Below are 20,627 nucleotides of genomic sequence, written 5' to 3' on the forward strand. Positions count from 1 at the left end.
CGCTCCCTGAAGCTGGTCAAATAAATCATCAATACGAGGCAATGGATATTTGTTCTTGACTGTGACCTTGTTCAACTGCCTGTAATCAATACACATCCTCATGGAACTATCCTTCTTCTTTACAAATAGAACCGGTGCACCCCAAGGTGACACACTAGGCCGAATAAACCCTTTATCAAGGAGTTCCTGAAATTGTTCCTTCAACTCCTTCAAAACTGCCGGTGCCATATGATACGGTGGAATAGAAATGGGCTGGGAGCCCGGCACCAAATCAATACCGAAGTCTATCTCTGTCAGGCGGCATGCCCAGCAGGTCTATAGGAAACATATCCGAAAAATCACGTACAACCGGAACAGAATCAATGGCAGGAGTCTCTGCACTAACATCCCTCACAAATGCCAAATAAGATAGGCAACCCTTCTCAACCATACGATGAGCCTTCAAATATGAAATCACCCTATTAGGTACATAATATATAGAACCGCTCCACTCAACCCTCGAAAATCCCGGCATCGCCAACGTCACGATCTTAGCGTGACAATCTAGAACAGCATGACATGGAGATAACCAATCCATACCCAATATCACATCAAAGTCAACCATACTGAGCAGCAAAAGGTCTACTTGGGTCTCTAGACCCCCAATAGTCACCATACATGACCGATATACGCGGTCCACAATAATAGTGTCGCCCACAGAAGTGGATACATGAACAAATGAAACTAAAGACTCACGGGGCATATCCAAAAAATGGGTGAAGTACGAAGAAACATATGAATACGTGGAACCAGGGTCAAATAATACAGAGGCATCTATGTGACAAACTGAGACAATACCTGTAATCAAGAATCTAAAGCAATAGCATCTGGTCTGGTAGGGAGGGCATAGAAACGGGCCTGACCACCCCCTGATCTGCCTCCCCCTCTCTGGCGACCCCTAGCTAACTCGGCTCCACCCATAGCTGGCTGAGCTCCACCCCTGGCTGGCTGGGCAGGTGGTGGAGGAATTGGTGTTGGTGCCATCGGCAGTACTCTGTTGTGGAGTCCCACCCAATAGCCTAGGGCAATCTCTCATAATGTGACCAAAATATCCGTAATAGAAACAACCCCTCCTCTGACGAAACTGCTACTCCTGATGCCCAAAAGAACTACCCGAGGATACCTGAGCAGGCGGGGTATGATGAGAACTCTGCGCTGGTAGTGCACTGAATGATGATTGGTCCTGCTGATGACTATGAGAACCATGGCCAGATGATGCACCACGGTGAAATGGCCGAGCTGACTGAGCCTGTCTGAAATGACGACCTCTAACGTGCTGGAACTGACCCTCAGAAGGAGCACCGCTGAATCCACCCTGACCACGAGGCCTCTTGGCCTCCCTCTCAACCCTCTCCTGACCGCAAACCATCTCAATCTGCCAAGCAATGTCGACAACCTCATCAAAGGTAGCACCATACACCCTCTCTCTGGTCATAAGCAATCGTAGCTGAAAAGTGAAACCATATGTAAACCTCATGATCCTCTCCCTGTCTGTGGGAACCAACCAGATAGCATGACGAGCCAACTCCGAGAATCGCATCTCATACTGCGTCACAGACATATCACCATGGCGAAGCTGCTCAAACTGTCTGCGCAGCTCCTCTCTGTGGGACTGAGGCACGAACTTCTCCAAAAAGACCACGGAGAACTGCTGCCAAGTAAGGGGTATTGCTCTAACAGTCGTACGCCTCTCGTAAGTCTCCCACCATCTGAGTACAGACCCAGAAAACTGAAAAGTGGTGAATGAGACCCCACAAGTCTCCAGAATACCAGTTGTACGGAGTATCCTCTAACACTTGTCCAAGAAGTCCTGGGCATCCTCTCTCTCTCTGTGTGCCACTAAAAGGTGGAGGCTGGAGTCTCCTAAACCTCTCCAATCTATGTTGATCATCCTCAGGCATAGCAGGAACCACATAATCCTGAGCAGCTATAACCGGCTGGGCTGGTGGTGCCTTCGGTGTTTGGAATCCCTGCACCACCTGCTCTGGTGTTCGGGCAGCGGGAGTCTGAGCACCTCCCCTGGCCTGAGAAGTGGTTGCTGCGGCCGAAACAGAGATCGCCTGAGCAAGACTGGTACACGCTGTCAGAATCTGAGCTAAGGCCTCCTGAAGGCCTGGAATCATAATAGGCACAGGTGATGCCTGAGCTGGTGCATCAACAACTGGAATCTGATCCTGATCTGTGGTAACTGGTGGATCTGCAGGTACTGCCCCAGCTGTTGTACGGGTTGTACCTCTGCCCCTACCACGGCATCTACTGCAGCCTCGGCCTCTCGCGACCCTGGCTGGTGGTATGGGTGGCTAGCCCTCCTGACCGGTAGCACGAGTCCTCACCATCTGTGAGAAAATGAAACAACAGGTGTCTAATTACCAAAATAAACAGATTCGCACGACAAGAATCCAAGAATGTGAAATTTTTCCTTAGGGTTTTGCATCCTCTCGAAGATAAGTACACACGTCTCCGCACCGATCCGCAAGACTCTCCTAACCCGCTCATGACTCGTGAGACCTATGTAACCTAAAGCTATGATACCAACTTCTCACGACCCAAAACCTAACTCATCGCGATGGCGCCTATCTCGGTACTAGGCAAGCCGACCATTCCAAAACACTTTCAAAATTTAACAAAAGTGAATTAAGACATTTAAAATAACCAGAGTTTTTCATAAATACGGGGTAAAACTCAAATAAAACATAAGTGCGGAAAAATAGCCCGACATCGGGGTGTCACTAAGTCATAAGCATCTAGATAACCAAACCAATACAACCAGTGTCTAAGTATCAATATAAGACAGAAAGAAATATAGAAGGAGAGACAAGGTCTTGCGGACGCCGGCAGCTACCTCGTAGTCCCCGGTACCCGATCGCGCCGAACTCAACTACCTCCGTGATCAAACATACCTGGATCTGCACATAAAGTGCAGGGTGTAGCATGAGTATAACCAACTCAGTAAGTAACAGAAATAAAAAAGGAACTGAGAAGCAGTGACGAGCTATACAGTACAGTTCATTTTAAAAGTTTCAGTAAAGAGTGAACATGCTTTCAAATTCTGTGGTATAAGTCAAATCAATTCACGCTCATGTAAAACAGATATGAATCTTCCAGAAATTTCACAATAACAGCAGATAACAACTAAGTGTAACCATAAAAAAAACAAGTATGCCCTCTCAAGGCAGCAGTCACTCAACCCATCTCAACAACTCACACTCTCGGCTCTCAACCCTCAATACACACTCTCAACAGGTACCTGCGCTCACTGGGGATGTTCAGACTCATGAGGGGCTCCTACAGCTCAAGCGCTAATCCGTACGGACAACTCACGTGCTTCACGGACAACTCACGTGCTATAATATCATATCTGGATCCGCACGGACAACTCACATGCCATATAACAATACCTCACAACCAGACCCTCGGCCTTACTCAGTCAAGAACCTCTCTAGTCTCGTGGCTCTCAATAAAGAAAGGAAAAACAACCCAAATCAAATTGTTACACTATATCAGTAGGAAAAACAAATAACACATACTGAGGTAAACATGTACAAGAATCACTATGACTGAGTATAACTACCATGAGTAGGAATATAGCCTAAGCATGTTTTCTAACATAAAAGGCAGCCAAGTTCTAGTAGACATGAATGCATATAAACACAAATATAGGCTATTAGACTTCACAGTCTCCCGGGACGGACCAAGTCTTAATCCCTCACGGCGTATATCTACACGTCCGTCACCTAGCATGGGTGTCACCTCCAAACAGTCACATTATACCAAACTCCGGGTTTCATACCCTCAAGACCAGATTTAAAATTGTTACTTACCTCAAACCGATCAAATCCCTACTCCGCGATGTTCTTACCCCTCAATTCGGCCTCCAAATGCTCCAAATCTATTCACAATCAGTACAATACCATCAATTTATGCTAAAGGAATGAATTTCACAAGAAAAACTACCAATTTAGACCAAAAACCCGAAACTGGCTCAAACCCGGCCCCCAAGCCCACGTCTCGAAATCCGACAAAAATTACAAAACTTGAAAGCCCATTCACTCACGAGTCCATACATACGAAATTTATCAAAATCCGACATCATTTGGTCCCTCAAATACTTAAATTAAACTCTCCAAAATTCCAAGCCCTAACCCCTCATTTTCACCCCTAATTTCCACTAATTAAATGATAATACAATGGGAAAATACCATAGATAGGAGTATTAGAGCCCAAGCAACTTACCTCAATGAAAATCTCCTGAATCTCTCTTCAAAATCACTCCAAAAGCTCCAAAAGTTGACTTGAAAATGGTGGAAATTAACCAAAATTCGCAAAGTATTCTTTTTATACTTTCTGCCCAGGGCTTTCGCACCTGCGACCAAATATGCGCACCTACGGTACCGCATCTACGCAAGAAACTCTGCACCTGCGGAAAATCATTAAAATCCAAAACTTCGCACCTGCGCTCCATAGTCGCAGGTGCGGAAAAGACCTCGCACCTGCGGCCACTGCCTGACCTCGTCACTTCCACTTCTGCGGGCACCTATCTGGATCTGCGGACTCGCAGAAGCGACCTCACCTCCGCACTTACGGACCCAGCGTACCTTACCACTGTCCGCACCTGCGAACTCCCACGTGCGCCAACGACCTCTCACATGCGGCTCCCTCTCTGCAGGTGCGAAAATACCAGTAGCAGCACCTTCAGCTGCATTTTTCCAACTTCAAACAATCCGTTAACCACCAGGAATTACCTCGAGCCCCTAGGGACCTCAATCAACCATACCAACAAGCCATATATCAACATACAAACTTAGTCGAGCCTTCGAATCACTCAAAACAACATCAAAATACCAAATTACCCGCAGATTCAAGCCTAAGAACTTCTAAACTTCCAAATTCGACAACCGATGCCGAAACTAACCAAACCACGTCCGAATGACCTCAAATTATACACACACATCACAAATGACACCACGAACCTACTCCAACTTCGAAAAATCCATTCCGACCCCGATATCAAATTTTTCACTGCCGAACGAAATCGCCAAATTTCTAACTTTCGCCAATTCAAGCCTAATTCCACTACGGACCTCCAAATCACATTCCGGACGCGCTCCTAAGTCCAAAATTACCTAACGAAGCTAATGGAATCATGAGAATTCAAATCCGATATCGTTTACACATAAGTCAACATTCAGTTGACTTTTCCAACTTAAGCTTCTACTTTAGAGACTAAGTGTCTCAATCCACTCTGAAACCACTCCGGACCCGAACCAACTAACCCAGTATATCATAATATAGCTGAAAAGTACAAAAGGAAGCAGAAATGGGGAAAACGGGGCTATAACTCTCGAAACGACCGGTCGGGTCGTTACATAACTCCAGCATGTTTAGATTGAAGTTTCGGATAAAACTCATGACAAAACTATAGACTGCAGGATAAATAACTTCAGCATGCATTAGCATTAAATTTTAGCTTCAATGTGAAACATCTTCATGCTATATTAGCATGAAGTTTTAACTTCAACATGAAACAATTAGTATGAAGTTTTAGCTTCAAGGTGAAACAACTTCATGCAAGTGTGATGCTAAAGATGAATCTGAAAAAGTTTCTGATTTTTTTGATAAAGCTGGTGAGAGGAGAGGAGGAGATCGTTTTATATCTTTTGTCAGGGGTGTAATTGTCGTATTATTACAGATTTTTTGTCAGCTGGCTACCAAATCAATAATTTTTAAAAATATGGTACAAGTTAAAAAGTGGTACAAATATAGGGTATGACTGCAAATCCCCCACTTTGTTCACATTGGGCCTGGACTTTGCGTGGGCTACCCCTCCCTAGTTTATACAATAAAAAAGACTCCAACTCCTTAGCCTAACATAAAATAACAAAAATATTATAACTTTATTGATTGAGGGATAATAAATATATAAAGATAACATACCTGAATCTTACATAAACGTGCATATTCAATTATCTCCTTAACCATGATCAAATCTTACAAGTTGTTACTTATATATTAAAAGGCAACACGGTTTGGAGTCTATAAAACTATACTATATAAAATGAAAATGAAGGTTTGAAATCTTGGCTTATACATAAAGCTATGATGCTTAATTTATATTTAAAATATCTCGCCTTCACTATCGTTGACTTTGGGGAAGTGAATAAGTTAATACATACTATAACAACATAAACCCTTGGGATATAATATTAAGTGGTATTAACAAACTATAATAGGAAATGGGAATTGAAAATTTCTCTTTTCAAACAACAGATAAAATATTAAGTATGCGGCAAAAATACATACATAGTAGGTGCAAGTAGATGTTGTACGGGGTGCGTGGTCCTTGTCAACAGGGGCGGAACTATAATATTAGGAACGGGTTCGGACAAATTCAGTAACTTATGTTTAGATTATGTATTTTATATCAAAAAACTTATTAAATACGAAAAAAATATTTAATTAAGAATCTAATAATAATTAAAATAGCTAAATTTAACGACAAATTCAAAATTATAAACTTCAAATCGTAATTCCACTTCTACTCATTGACCTTTGGAGCTTCAACAGACGGTACAACAAAAAAGAGAACAAAATCTTGGCCATGGGCCATCAGAAATTATTAAAGTACAAAGAACTGGCTTTGGCCATTTCACCGACCAATGAGGACGGAGTACCAGATAATGATTCAAAGTTAACGGGAATATATGACAAGTGAGGCTTGCTCAGTTGGTAAAAGTATCTTCACCTACGACCGTTAAGTTATGGGTTCGAGTCGCGCTGGAGGGGAAGTGTGAAAACAGTATAGATCTTCCTAATTTGGGAGGGGGTTAAAAAAAAGAAAATATATATAAGTATAACAATCTAAAGAATAGGAATATGAATATGTACACGTAACAACATCATAAAATCTAACCAGCACAGAAGATGCAGAGCTCAAGAATGATATGAGGAAGGACCGTAGCTCAAGGGGTGTGATATAAACAGCGAATCTAGGATTTGAAGATGCATGGTGGGTGCCATAATTTTCTTTAACATACATTTTCTAATGACTAATTTGGAGTTTGTTAGGAATGTTTATTCGATTAGGTTTCATCTCTTTTGAGTTTATTCGGATTAACTTAATAGGCTTTTTTTATTTACATGTATGAAAATTACATCTCAAATATCAAGACAAACGTAATTAGCATTTTATACCGAAATCATACCCTTATTATTAACAACACAAGTAAAATCAACACTTTCACTAGGGAAATTACTTTTTTTCTTGTGTATTTAAAATAAATTTGCGCAAGTAAAATCACATCTTCAATGAGAAAATTACACCAATTAGAACAAGAAAAAAAAACATTTTCAATCGATAAATTACATCCTCTGTAACGACTCGACCGATTGTTTTACTTTTTAGATCCCCATTCCACTAAATAATACTCTATGTATGTGCTTTTACTGTTATATAACTTGCGGAGATGGTTAGTTCGGGATTTGGAAGGGTTCGGATTGAAATTGAAATACTTGGTTCCTTAAGTTGGCCTTAAAAGCTAAGTTTGACTTCGGTAAATATTTTAAGTAAACGACCTCGAAATAGGGATTTGACAGTTCCAATAGGTTCGTATGATAATTTCGAACTTGGACGTATATTCGGATCGGATTTTGGATGATGCGGGAGCGTTTCGACGCCTAATAATGAAAGTTGGCATTTTGGGTGAATTTCATAAGTTTGGGTTGAAGTAGATTTTTATGTATAGATGTCCGTTTGGGATTCTGAGCCTAGGAATAGCTCTGTATGGTGATTCTGGACTTAGGAGCGCTTCCGGATGTGGATTTGAAGGTCTGTAGGTCGTTTCGGGGTCATTTGGCGAAAGTTGGAAATTTGAAGATTTTTGGGAAGTTTGACTGAGAGTGAACTTTTTTATATCGGGTTCGGATTTCGATTCCGGAAGTTGGAGTAGGTCTGTAATGTCATTTAGGACTTGTGTGCAAAATTTGAAGTCAATCGGACGTGATTTGATAGGAATCGGACGTGCTAATGTGTTTTAGAAGTTGAGTTTTCATGATTTGATTCATGCATTTTGGCATCTGATTCATGCTTTTATATGTTATTTTGGCGTTTCAATTGCGCGAGCAAGTTCGTATGATATTTTTATACTTGTGCGGACATTTGGTGTGAATTCCCGAGGGCTCGGATAAATTTCGGACGCGTTCGGATGGATGAGAAGACTTCAGTGTTTTTGGATTTTTTGTTGGTGTCTCAGGTATCACAAATGTGAGATTTGGTTTGCATTTGAGAGAAAGGCTTCGCAATTGCAAAGAAGCCTGATCAAGGCAGGACTATCATTTCCGAGATTTCCAGTCGCTTTTGCGACCAGCCTCCCTTCACATTTGCGAATATTTTGTCGCATTTGCGTCTTTGACAGTGGGGGCTCAGCTTCGCATTTGCGAAAAATTTGTAGCATTTGCGACAATCGCATTTGCGAACAAGGTGTCGCAATTGCTACACCTGCGACTTATGAAACAACTTTTATTACGGGACTTAGCCTTATTTCCCTCATTTCTCATTTGGTCTTAGGCGATTTTGAGAGCAATTTTGGGAGGGGTTCCATCAACATCAAGAGATAAGTGATTCCTATCAATTCTTAAGCTAAATACACGGATCATAAGTAGATTTAACATGGAAAATGGTAGGATTTATAGGATTTTTGAGGAAAACCTAGGGTTTTGATACAAATGGGGTTTAACCACGAAAATGATTATGGAATGGGGTGAAAATCATATATTTGAGCTCATGAGGTTATGGGTAACAACTTTCTTCAAAATATTTCGGAATTCAGGCACGTGGGCCCGTGGGTAAATTTTAGGAATTCTTCAATTAGGGTTGAAAAATCACTTTAATAGTTAGAATATGAACTCTTGAACATGTATTGATTATTTTGTGTAACATTTGACTAGTTTCGAGTCGTTTGGCACCGAGTTGAGGGTTTAAAGCACATTTATGGACCAGAAAGTAAGCTTTGAGACGATGTAAGCCTCTTTTCTAACCTTGTAAGAGGGAATTAATCCCAAAGGTGAATTGAATTAATATGTGCTTCTATTTGTGAGGGCTACGTACACACGAGGTGATGAGAGTTCGTATGTAGCTACTAATTATATTTATGTCCGGGTAGTTTAGGACCCAAATCATGTTATACTTACGATGTTTGCACCCTACTTGTTAATTTAAGTTCTTAAATCATATTGGAACTTGATAAAGGAATTATAAAAGGTCGAATTTTATTTACTTGAGTTTTGGACGGGTTACTTGACCGTTAACGAGAATTGGTATTTCTTTGAATATTACCCTCTTAATAATCTTTGAATCGGTTGTTTATAAAGTATTTTTTCTTCTTGTGGAGCGGGCCGAACGCCTTGGTAGTAGAATAGATGTATCTATGGTTCGTGTCGTTCGACCCTCGGCAGTGCACAGTTTATATATTTGTATGTTTGATCGGGTCGTACGACCTCGACATAATTCGTGCACAATAATTCTTGGAGCCCAATTATATATGATATTGTTTCATTGGCTTGAGAAACTAATTTGTTAAATGATGGAAATTAATTTGGGATTTATCATTAGAGAAGGAATTGTTTATTTATCTCTTGTTATTGAGTTTTCAGTTGTATTTATATAGGCCATGCTTAAATTATAGTTTTGGTGTTTTATTGTTAGCCCATAGTAAGTGTCAAAGTCGATCCCCCGTCACTACTTCTTCGAGGTTAGACTAAAAACTTGGATTTTACACAGAAAAGCGTTCAAAAAGGTCTCCCACCTAGTGGCGGAGCAAGAATTTTTGTTAAGGGGTGTCAAAATATATAAAAGTAAATATACCAGGAAATTGAGGAGAGAGAATGTAACGACTCGACTGGTCGTTTTGAGTATTACAACCTTGCTTTCCCCTTTAGTGCTCAAATTGTACTTTATAGTTATTGTGTGAATTGCCGGGGTAAATGGTTCGGATCCGGTGAGATTTTGGAATGAATTGGAACACTTAGTTCTAAGGTTTAAAGCTTAAGTTAAAATAGTAATCGGATGTCGACTTATGTGTAAACAACCCCGAAATAGAGTTTTGATGATTCCAATAGCTCTGTATGGTAATTTTGGACTTAGGAGCGTGTCCGAAAAATTATTTGGTAGTCCGTAGTGGAATTTGGGTTGGATTGCCGAAAGTTAAATTTTTGGAAAGTTTGACCGGGGGTTGACTTTTTGATATCGGGGTTGGAATCCGATTCTGGAAATTGGAATTGGTCTGTAATGTGAAATGTGACTTGTGTGCAAATTTTGAGGTCAATCGGACGTGATTTGAGGTGTTTCGGCGCAAGTTATAGAATTTGAAGTTTCAAGGTTCAATGATTTCGAATTGAGGTGTAATTCGTCGTTTCGATGTTGTTAGGTGTGATTTGAGGCCTCGAGTAGGTCCTTGTTATGTTATGAGACTTTTTGATGCAATTGGTTGAGGTCCTGGGGGCCTTGGGTGAGTTTCGGACGGTTAACGGATCAAATTTGGACTTAAAGAAATGCTGGAACTGCTGCCTACTGGTGTGATCGCACCTGCAAAGATTTTGATCACAGGTGCGAAGCCGCATGTGCATGAGATCAGTGGCAGAAGCTGCCAAGAGTGGGACTGGGTCGTGCTCGCAGGTGCGAGGAATTTGCCGCATCTGCGAGGCCGCATGTGCGAAGGTGTTGGCACAGATGCGGACTGGGGCTGGCCAGGGGCGAACGCAGGTGCGAAGGGTTTGCGCATCTGCGAGCCTGCAGATGCGAGAAGGGCGCCGCAGATGCGAGGTTTTGAGAGGTTGGCATTGTCCGCAAATGCGGATGTGCAGGTGCGAGCCCAGGCACCGCAGGTGCGGAAATGCCTGGGCAGTGTTTAAAACGAGGGTTCCGAGAATTTTTCTCATTTTTGGATTTTGGAGCGCGGTTTGGGCGATTTTGGAGAGAAAATTTTCCACACAACTTGGGGTAAGTGTTCTTAAATCCCTTGTGATTATATTCCATGAATTCATCTTCATGTTTGGTGTAAGATTATTGAATCTTCAAGAGAAATGGAAGGAAATTTCTATAATGTCACAAAACGAATTTTTCAAGTTTGAATACCGATTTGGAGTCGGATTTGAGTGAAATTATTATGGTTGAACTTGTAATTGGATGGGTTGTCGTATTTTGTGAGTTTCGTTGGATTTCGAGACGTGGGTCCCACAGGTAATTTTTGGGGCGTAATTTCGGATTTTGTGAAAAATATTAGCATTTTGATATGGAATTAATTCCTATGAATTATGTGGACTGAATCAAATTAATTGTGCTAGATTCGATCCGTTCGGGAGTTTATATGTGCATACTAGGATTTCTGGAGCATTGTTTAGCTTGCTCGACTTTGGATTCGGCTTGTTCGAGGTAAGTAACTCTTCTAATCTTGGAGTGGAGGGTATGAACCCTGAATATATGTATTCTGTGAATTGTTGGGAGGTGACGCACATGCTAGGTGACGGGCGTGTGGGCACGCACTATAGAAATTGTGACATAATTGTTTCTGTGGAATTTTATAGTTAAATAATCTTGGCATTTTCCATGCGGTTTTTATGTGTTAAAGAAATTGAGCTGAAAAGCATATTAAAAATCTTGTTGAGGCTATGTGCCAGTATTATTGGGACCCACAGAGGTCATATTGCTATGAATTATTCTGTTAAATTGAAAATTTATACCCAGTCATATTCATTTAATTGCATATCATATCTCAGTCTCTGTTGTTATTTATTGATACATCATATCATCATTTTGGGCTATTTTTCATGACATTATGAGCCCGAGAGACTGGAGATATTGATGACTGAGTGAGGCTGAGGGTCTGATTTGTGAGGATATTTATGGGATCGGGTTGCACGCCACAGCATGTTGCATATTTATGGGATCGGGCTGCACGCCGCAGCATGTTTGATTGGTGAGGATGAGTGTGGATCGGGGCTGCCCGCCTGCAGCATACTTTATTATTATCGCACGTGAGTTGTCCGTGCAGATTATAGCGCTTGGGCTGAAGGAGCCCCTCCGGAGTCTGTACACACCCCCAGTGAGCGCAGGTACCTACTGAGTGCGAGTGCCGAGTGCTGAGTGACTGGGAGGCATGAGTGATTGTGAGGTATGCCCGAGTGGCAAGAGTGATTGTGAGGTATGCCCGAGTGGCAAGAGTGATTGTGAGGTATGCCCGAGTGGCACGAGTGACTGTAAGGTTTGCCCGAGGGGCTGTATATGAGTGATGTTCTGCCCGAGAGGTTGTTTATGATTTTTATCACAGAGTTGCACCGCGTTGGCATGCACACGTGACATACAGGCATAGAGATGTATTTTTCCTCATGCTGTACAACATCACATCATTCATGATTTTTCACACATTTCTTTGACAGATGGGCATAGTGATGCATTTATTTTTACACGGGTTATCCGGAAGGAAAATGAAACATCTTTTTTTTTTTTACAAGATTTTGGGAGGAATTTAATGTTTTCAAACTATTCACATTTTTGGCAACTCCGGCAAAAGGTTTGAGTTTTCACTAATGGATTTGAAAGGAAGAACTATTATTTTTGAAATCATGATTTGGCTGAGCATTTTATCTCTGAGTTACTTCCGGTATTATTTGTTTATTGTTGTTATGGACTGTTGTGGACTATTGGTTTTGGACCCGATCTTGGTGGAAGCTCGTCACTACTTTCAACCTACGGCTAGGTTTTTTACTTACCCAGTACATGGGGTCGGTTGAACTGATACTACACTTTTGCACATTGCGTGCAGATGTTGGTTGTTGTTGTTGCTGTGTTCGATGGTTGCGGGACTTGAAGATGTACCTGCGTTTCTGTTGTAGCTGCCTCATGTTCAGGGTAGCCTTAGATTTATAAAACCTCTGTTTATGTATTATTCAAACAGACTATGTATTTATTTTATTTCCGCTTTGTATACTCTATTCTTATAGGCTCATGAGTTGTACTACCAGTTCTTGGGGATTGTACAAGATTAAGACCTTTATTCACTTAAATTGCTTTAATAATTTTTATTGAAATTGGATAGTTGGTAATTGGCTTACCTAACGGGTTGGGTTAGGTTCCATCATGACTAGTTGGATTTTGGGTCGTGACAAGGTGGTATCAGAGCTCTAGATTCATAGGTTCTACGAGTCATGAGCAAATGTCTAGTAGAGTCTTGTGGATCGGTATGATGACGTCCATACTTATCTTCGAGAGGCTATAGGGAATTTAGGATATATACTTCCTATCTTTCTTTCCTTATCGTGCGAGATTGATTCAGCTTGAGACATAACTCTTTGAATTCCTTCCACGTATTCGTATGCGCACATGAGCGCCCAGTATCAGTTGTGCATCGCCGGCTTGTGATTCCATGAACGAAGTTCGAGATGAGTATTCTATGTATGGGTGAAGGGGCCAATCTGGAGGACTTGAGGACAAGTTTAGATCGCAGCTTAAGCTCGGTAGCTTCAGTTGTAATTTGTACAATTGGACTCATATGTCCGGTGATGACCCTACAGTGAAATTTGTGGCTCGATGAGCGGTGAAATGGCGGTATGATGGGTATGATGTGACCGCGGGATGTGTTAAGACGATTTGAACATAACGAGAAGTGTTTCCTTCATGTTTAAAGGGAAGTCCATTGGATGCTTGATTTTTTATTTGATGTGGCGTACAGTCTCGAGTACGAATGTTTTGAAGGATCTTTCACATTGTTAAATTTTGGGACAGACTAAATTCTCGTGTCTTGTTAATAAGTTTGGACTTGGAAAGATTTAATGATTGCATAGAAATTGTAGCTGCGAAAATACATAACAAGATGCCAATTTGAGGCTAGGGAGGTGGGTTATCTCCTGGATAGTAATCTACATAGGTGTATTCCTTGTAATGTAAGTGGAGGGTTTCTTTTCTGCCAGTGGGGCGTATGTGTGGAGAGTTGAATTTGAATCTGGCTGAGAAAGTTGACTTGAGTGTCAAGAGAAGGATTGCGAGCTTAGCGGATGATTTGGGGTATTTTTATGGTTGGCGTTGTATGAACTTGAGAAGAATTTTTTGTTAAACTGACAGAAGTATTAGGGCAGTAGTAGAGTATGGATATTGTGAGTTATGAAGTGATAAACTTTATGGCTTTGAGCCAAGTGGGGGAGCCTGCTGCAGACGGCTTAATTTCATGGTTATATATTAAATTTTAGTTTTGGTCTGAGGCATACTTGTGGGTTAGCTATGACTTGTAGAAGTTGAGATCGAGGATGACTCGAATAAGGAAATTCCTGGTTAAGGATTATATTGCACGTATGAGTAAATGAAATTCGCGGAATGAGTGAGTTGTTATTGGTAAATGATGTAGTGCGCATAGAGTATGAATTTGATATGTGGTGTTAAAGTAGAGTTACTTCTTTGAATGTTGTTGTGCTAATGGGGCACGTGTCTTTTGGCCCATTTGGGCGGTGCAATTAGACTTGAGCAAAGTGGGTGACTCCCGAGAAAATTCCAGTGGGTTTGAGAATTATATATACCAATTGAGAATATTTCCGGACTTATGTATGGATAAAATCTGAGATTTGCGTTTAATGGTGCCTGGACTTGCGGAAATTCTATATGACTATGGATTCTACATTTTTGTATGAGGAAGGTAAGAAGAACGATTTCAAATTCATATAAGGTATTCTCAGAGTAAGTGTTACAGTTGTGGTATTTTTGAAGGTGTTTAAGAAGAATACAGTTGCTTATGGGCCGTAGGGCGTTGTGGTTCTATGCTAAGGTTTGTAGGGTAAGTTGTGGTTAAAGATCATGGTATTTTAGCAAGAAGAAGTATCAATCTGAAGACAAATTTGGAAGGGACTCGGAGAAAAATAGGACAACTGGTAGTAGGTTGGATCAGTATGGTAATGGATAAGATCGGTTCCTTGGGTGCATATGATATGGGAGTTTTCTACAGGTGCTTTGTGAAAATACACCTGGACTTGGCGACTTGCGTGGCTTGGTCGAGTTAGAGGAATTTAGTTTTAAGGGCTTGATTACGTGCAAATAGATTCCAAAGTATTCTTGATGGTTTCTACCGGTGTGGAGAACGTGTTGTGAATTGTGATTTCCTCCTGGAAAGAAGCAAGAGAAAGGTTTCTAACTAAAATGGTATGTAAATTATTGGTGACTCAAAGTTGATAATAAGATTCTTGTGTTTTTCACATGATGGCAAGATAGGTGTTATGTGTTGTACGAAAGCTAGATTTTCATGTACAATGTGGCAGTACAGTCTTGAAGAGAAGGTAACGAATGTTGGACAACATGGACGGTTTCAAATAACTAGATGAATACTATTACTACTTGGTGTTGTATGAGAAAGGGGCGGACTTCAGAAGGCGCATTGTATTTTGACTTATGGATGTATAAATTAGTATTGCGGTACTCACATGGTTGATAAACTGCTGATATTCAAATTTTGTCAATTGGCACGGAAGAACTTTTAAAGTATTTCTCGTGGGATGATCGTGTATATGAGAGGTGTTAGGCATTCGGGTGGTGGAGATGGAATCAAATATGGTGATTCACGTGTTCTATGGATTTGGAGATTGGGAGTTCCTAGGAGCAGATTGTTTCATGGTTGTGGACTGTGAAGTTGTGGCCGGAGCTATCCGGATGATGAAATGTGTCATGATTAAGTCATTATGTATTTTCGGAGGGATTTTGATCTATTTGTGGGTAACCCGAATTGATTTGGGGGTCCATAGGTAGGCCCAATTAAGATGTGTATTCTACACCGAGCCGGAATGATTGGCTCCATACTGCTATTATTGAGGGATGTGTCATTTGGTTGATGTTGAACTTATTCGTGTTCTCAAATGATCTGTGAGTTACTCCTTTATGCTACGAGAAGTTGTGATTCATTGGTTATGTGCACAAATGGTGCGGTTTTATTTGAGCTTTATAGTGGAAGTTAAGCATGATGAGTATTTGGGTATTGCATGATCGATTGCGTAATGGTTATGTTCTTTCAGGTTTTTGTGTGGCATGTTTTGTCATTTGTCTCTCCGTGGTTATTGATTCGAAGCAAGGTGGCTCGGAATATATAATATGAACCTCGTGTTAGAATCGGATGATGGTTCTACGGTGTATGATGAATTTTCAGCGTTTTGTTGTGGATGTACTTGTTAATCTGGCGGGGCAGTTCTCTCATTTGAGTCATTTTCCATGACTGGGTACAATTGAACTGTTGCGTATTAGTGCACGGATGGCACGAGTTGTGGCTCCGAGTTATATTGGTACGGTATGTATGTGGAACAGTTATGTTTAGTAATATAAGGTCATTCGACCTGGAATGGGTACTATCAGATTTAATTTCGGTATATTCGGGAGTATAATATTGAAAGTCGGCTCAGAAACTGATTATGGTTCCGGTTGGGGCGAGAGACCTCCATGACTTGTTGGTCTGATAAAGGGTTACGAGATTCTGCGTGTTTCTTTTATTATCAACAGTGTACGAATGTTTTGGGATGAGGTTTGATTCGATATGGGTTTAATACTAGTATGCGGTTGGTTTTGGAGTAGTCACTGCAATCAGGAATGGCGCTACGAGCATGCGAATTGTGTAATATGCTGGGTGATTATATATGTGGTTATAGTTATAGCTCGATGCAGCTTATTCGAACTTATACAATGTGTAAATGTAAGATTCGTGTCTTGAAAGAAATTTTAAAGGTTGAAAATTAAACTCCAAGGTTTATGGGTTAAGGTTTGATTTTCAGTTGCATTGTGTAGTCAAGCCTATGTGGGATAGGGTGACATGGGTTCACCCCCGGGTACGTGTGTGGTAAGATGGAACGGTGATTTGATGGCTTGGAAACAACTCTTGGCACGTTCGAGGGCGAACGTATGTTTAAGTGGGGGAGAATGTAACGACCCGACCGGTTGTTTTGAGTATTACAACCTTGCTTCCCCCTTTACTGCTCAAATTAAACTTTACAGTTGTTGTGTGAATTGCCGTGGTAAATGGTTTGGGTCCGGTGAGGTTTTGGAATGAATTGGAACACTTAGTTCCAAGATTTAAAGCTTAAGTTAAAATAATGACCGGATGTCGACTTATGTGTAAACGGCCCCGGAATAAAATTTTGATGATTCCAATAGCTTTGTATGGTAATTTTGGACTTAGGAGCGTGTCCGAAAAATTATTTGGAAGTCCGTAGTGGAATTTGGCTTGAATTGCCGAAAGTTAAATTTTTTGGAAGTTTGACCGGGGAGTTGGCTTTTTGATATCGGGGTCAGAATCTGATTCTGGAAATTGGAATAGGTCCGTAATGTGAAATGTGACTTCTGCACAAAATTTGAAGTCAATCGGACGTGATATGATGTGTTTCGGCGCAAGTTATAGAAATTGAAGTTTCAAGGTTCATCGATTTCGAATTGAGGTGTAATTCATCGTTTCGATGTTGTTAGGTGTGATTTGATACCTCGAGTAGGTTCGTGTTATGTTATGGTACTTGTTGATACAATTGGTTGAGGTCCCGGGGGCCTCGGATGAGTTTCGGACGGTTAACGGATCAAATTTGGACTTAAGGAAATGCTGGAACTGCTGCCTAGTGGTGTGATCGCACCTGCGAAGATTTTGATGGCAGGTGCGAAGCCGCATGTGCGTGAGATCAGTCGCAGAAGCGGACAAGAGTGGGACTGGGCAGTGCTCGCAGGTGTGAGGAATTTTCCGCATCTGCGAGGCCGCAGTGCGAAGGTGTTGGCGCAGATGCGGACTGGGGCTGGCCTGGGGCAAACGCAGGTGCAAAGGGTTTGCGCATCTGCGAGCCCGCAGATGCGAGGTTTTAAGAGGTTGTCATTGTCCGCAGGCGCGCATTTTTGTCCGCAAATGCGGATGCGCAGGTGCGAGCCCAGGCACCGCAGGTGCAAAAATGCTTGGGCAGTGTTTAAAACGAGGGTTCCGAGAATTTTTCTCATTTTCGGATTTTGGAGCACAGTTTGGGCAATTTTGGAGAGCAAATTTTCCACACAACTTGGGGTAAGTGTTCTTAACTCCCTTGTGATTATATTCCATGAATTCATCTTCATGTTTAGTGTAAGATTATTGAATCTTCAAGAGAAATAGAAGGAAATTTCTATAATGTCATAAAACGAATTTTTCAAGTTTGAATACCGATTTGGAGTCGGATTTGAGTGAAATTATTATGGTTGAACTTGTAATTGGATGGGTTGTCGTATTTTGTGAGTTTCATTGGATTTCGAGACGTGGGCCCCACGGGTGATTTTTGGGACGTAATTTCGGATTTTGTGGAAAATATTAGCATTTTGATATGAAATTAATTCCTATGAATTGTGTGGACTGAATCAAATTAATTGTGGTAGATTCGAGCCATTCGGGAGTTGATACGCGCATAATGGGATTTCTGGAGCATTATTTATCTTGCTCGACTTTGGATTCGGCTTGTTCGAGGTAAGTAACTCTTCTAATCTTGGAGTTGAGGGTATGAACCCTGAATATATGTATTTTGTGAATTATTGGGAGGTGACGCACATGCTAGGTGATGGGCGTGTGGGCGCGCACTATAGAAATTATGACATAATTGTTTCTGTGAAACTTTATAGTTAAATAATCTTGGCATTTTTCATGCAATTTTTATGTGTTAAAGAAATTGAACTGAAAAGCATATTAAAAATCATGTTGAGGCTATGTGCCAGTATTATTTGGGACCCACAGAGGTCATATTGCTGTGAATTATTGTGTTAAATTGAAAATCCATACTCAGTCATATTCATTTCATTGCATATCATATCTCAGTCTCTGTTGTTATTTATTGATACATCATATCATCATTTTGGGCTATTTTTTAAGACATTGTGAGCCCGGGAGACTGGAAAGATTGATGACTGAATGAGGCCGATGGCCTGATTTGTGAGGATATTTATGGGATCGGGCTGCACGCCGCAGCATGTTGCATATTTATGGGATCGGGTTGCACGTCGCCGCATGTTTGATATCGGCCGAGGGCCTGATTGTGAGGATGAGTGTGGATCGGGGTTGCCCGCCTACAGCATACTTTATTATTATAGCATGTGAGTTGTCCGTGCAGCACATGAGTTGTCCATGCAGATTATAGCACTTGGGTTGTAGGAGCCCCTCCGAAATCTGTACACACCCCCAGTGAGCGCATGTACCTACTGAGTGCGAGCGTCGAGTGTCGAGTGCTGAGTGACTGGGAGGCATGAGTAATTGTGAGGTATGTCTGAGTGGCAAGAGTGATTGTGAGGTATGCCCGAGTGGCACGAGTGACTGTGAGGTTTGCCCGAGGGGCTGTATATGAGTGATGTTCTGCCCGAGGGGCTGTTTATGATTTTTATCACTGAGTTGCATCACATTGGCATGCACACATGACATACAGGCATAGAGATATATTTTTCCTCATGCTGTACAACATCACATCATTCATGATTTTTCACATATTATTTTGACAGATGGGCATAGTGATGCATTTATTTTTACACGGTTTATCCAGAAGGAAAATGAAACATCTTATTTATTTTTGACAAGATTTTGGGAGGAATTTAATGTTTTCAAACTATTCACATTTTTGGCAACTCCGGCAAAAGGTTTGAGTTTTCACTGATGGATTTGAAAGGAAGAACTATTATTTTTGAAATCATGATTTGGCCAAGCATTTTATCTCTGAGTTACTTCTGGTATTATTTGTTTATTGTTGTTATGGACTGTTGTGGACTATTGATTTTGGACCCGATCTTGGTGGAAGCTCGTCACTACTTTCAACCTAAGGCTAGGTTTGTTACTTACTCAGTACATGGGGTCGGTTGTACTGATACTACACTTCTGCATATTGCGTACAGATGTTGGCTGTTGTTGTTGCTGTGTTCGATGGTTGCGGGACTTGAAGATGTACCTGCGTTCCTGTTGTAACTGCCTCATGTTCAGGGTAGCCTTAGATTTATAAAACCTCTGTTTATGTATTATTCAAACAGACTACGTATTTATTTTATTTCCGCTTTATATACTCTATTCTTAGAGGCTCGTGATTTGTACTACCAGTTCTTGGGGATTGTACAAGATTAAGACCTTTATTCACTTAAATTGCTTTAATAATTTTTATTGAAATTGGATAGTTGGTAATTGGCTTGCCTAACGGGTTGGGTTAGGTGCCATCACGACTAGTTGGATTTTGGGTCATGACAGTCAATACATAGTATAGTTACATATAATTTATTTTTTTACCTAGCTACACAGTATATTTTTCCAGCGTCCTGTAAGGTGGCTCCGCCACTGCTCCCACCCATGACACCTTTATTTAGTTTGTGACTGTGGGTGGTATGATCATATATTTAACCTAATTTAAGAAAATCTCAACATAGGTATATAACAATTTTATCAACCTAGCAGGTGCCATACCACCGCCACCCTTGAGGGGTGAATCTGCCACTGTCCGTGACCTATAACTCATACGGAGATAACTTTACCGTTGCTCTAAGGTTTCGAGGAATGATAAGTATTCATTTATCCTTAATTAGAGGTTTCGAGTTTGAGCTGTTAGGGTTTTTG

This window comes from Nicotiana tomentosiformis, chromosome 12 (assembly GCF_000390325.3).
Source record: "Nicotiana tomentosiformis chromosome 12, ASM39032v3, whole genome shotgun sequence".
NCBI lineage: Eukaryota > Viridiplantae > Streptophyta > Magnoliopsida > Solanales > Solanaceae > Nicotiana > Nicotiana tomentosiformis.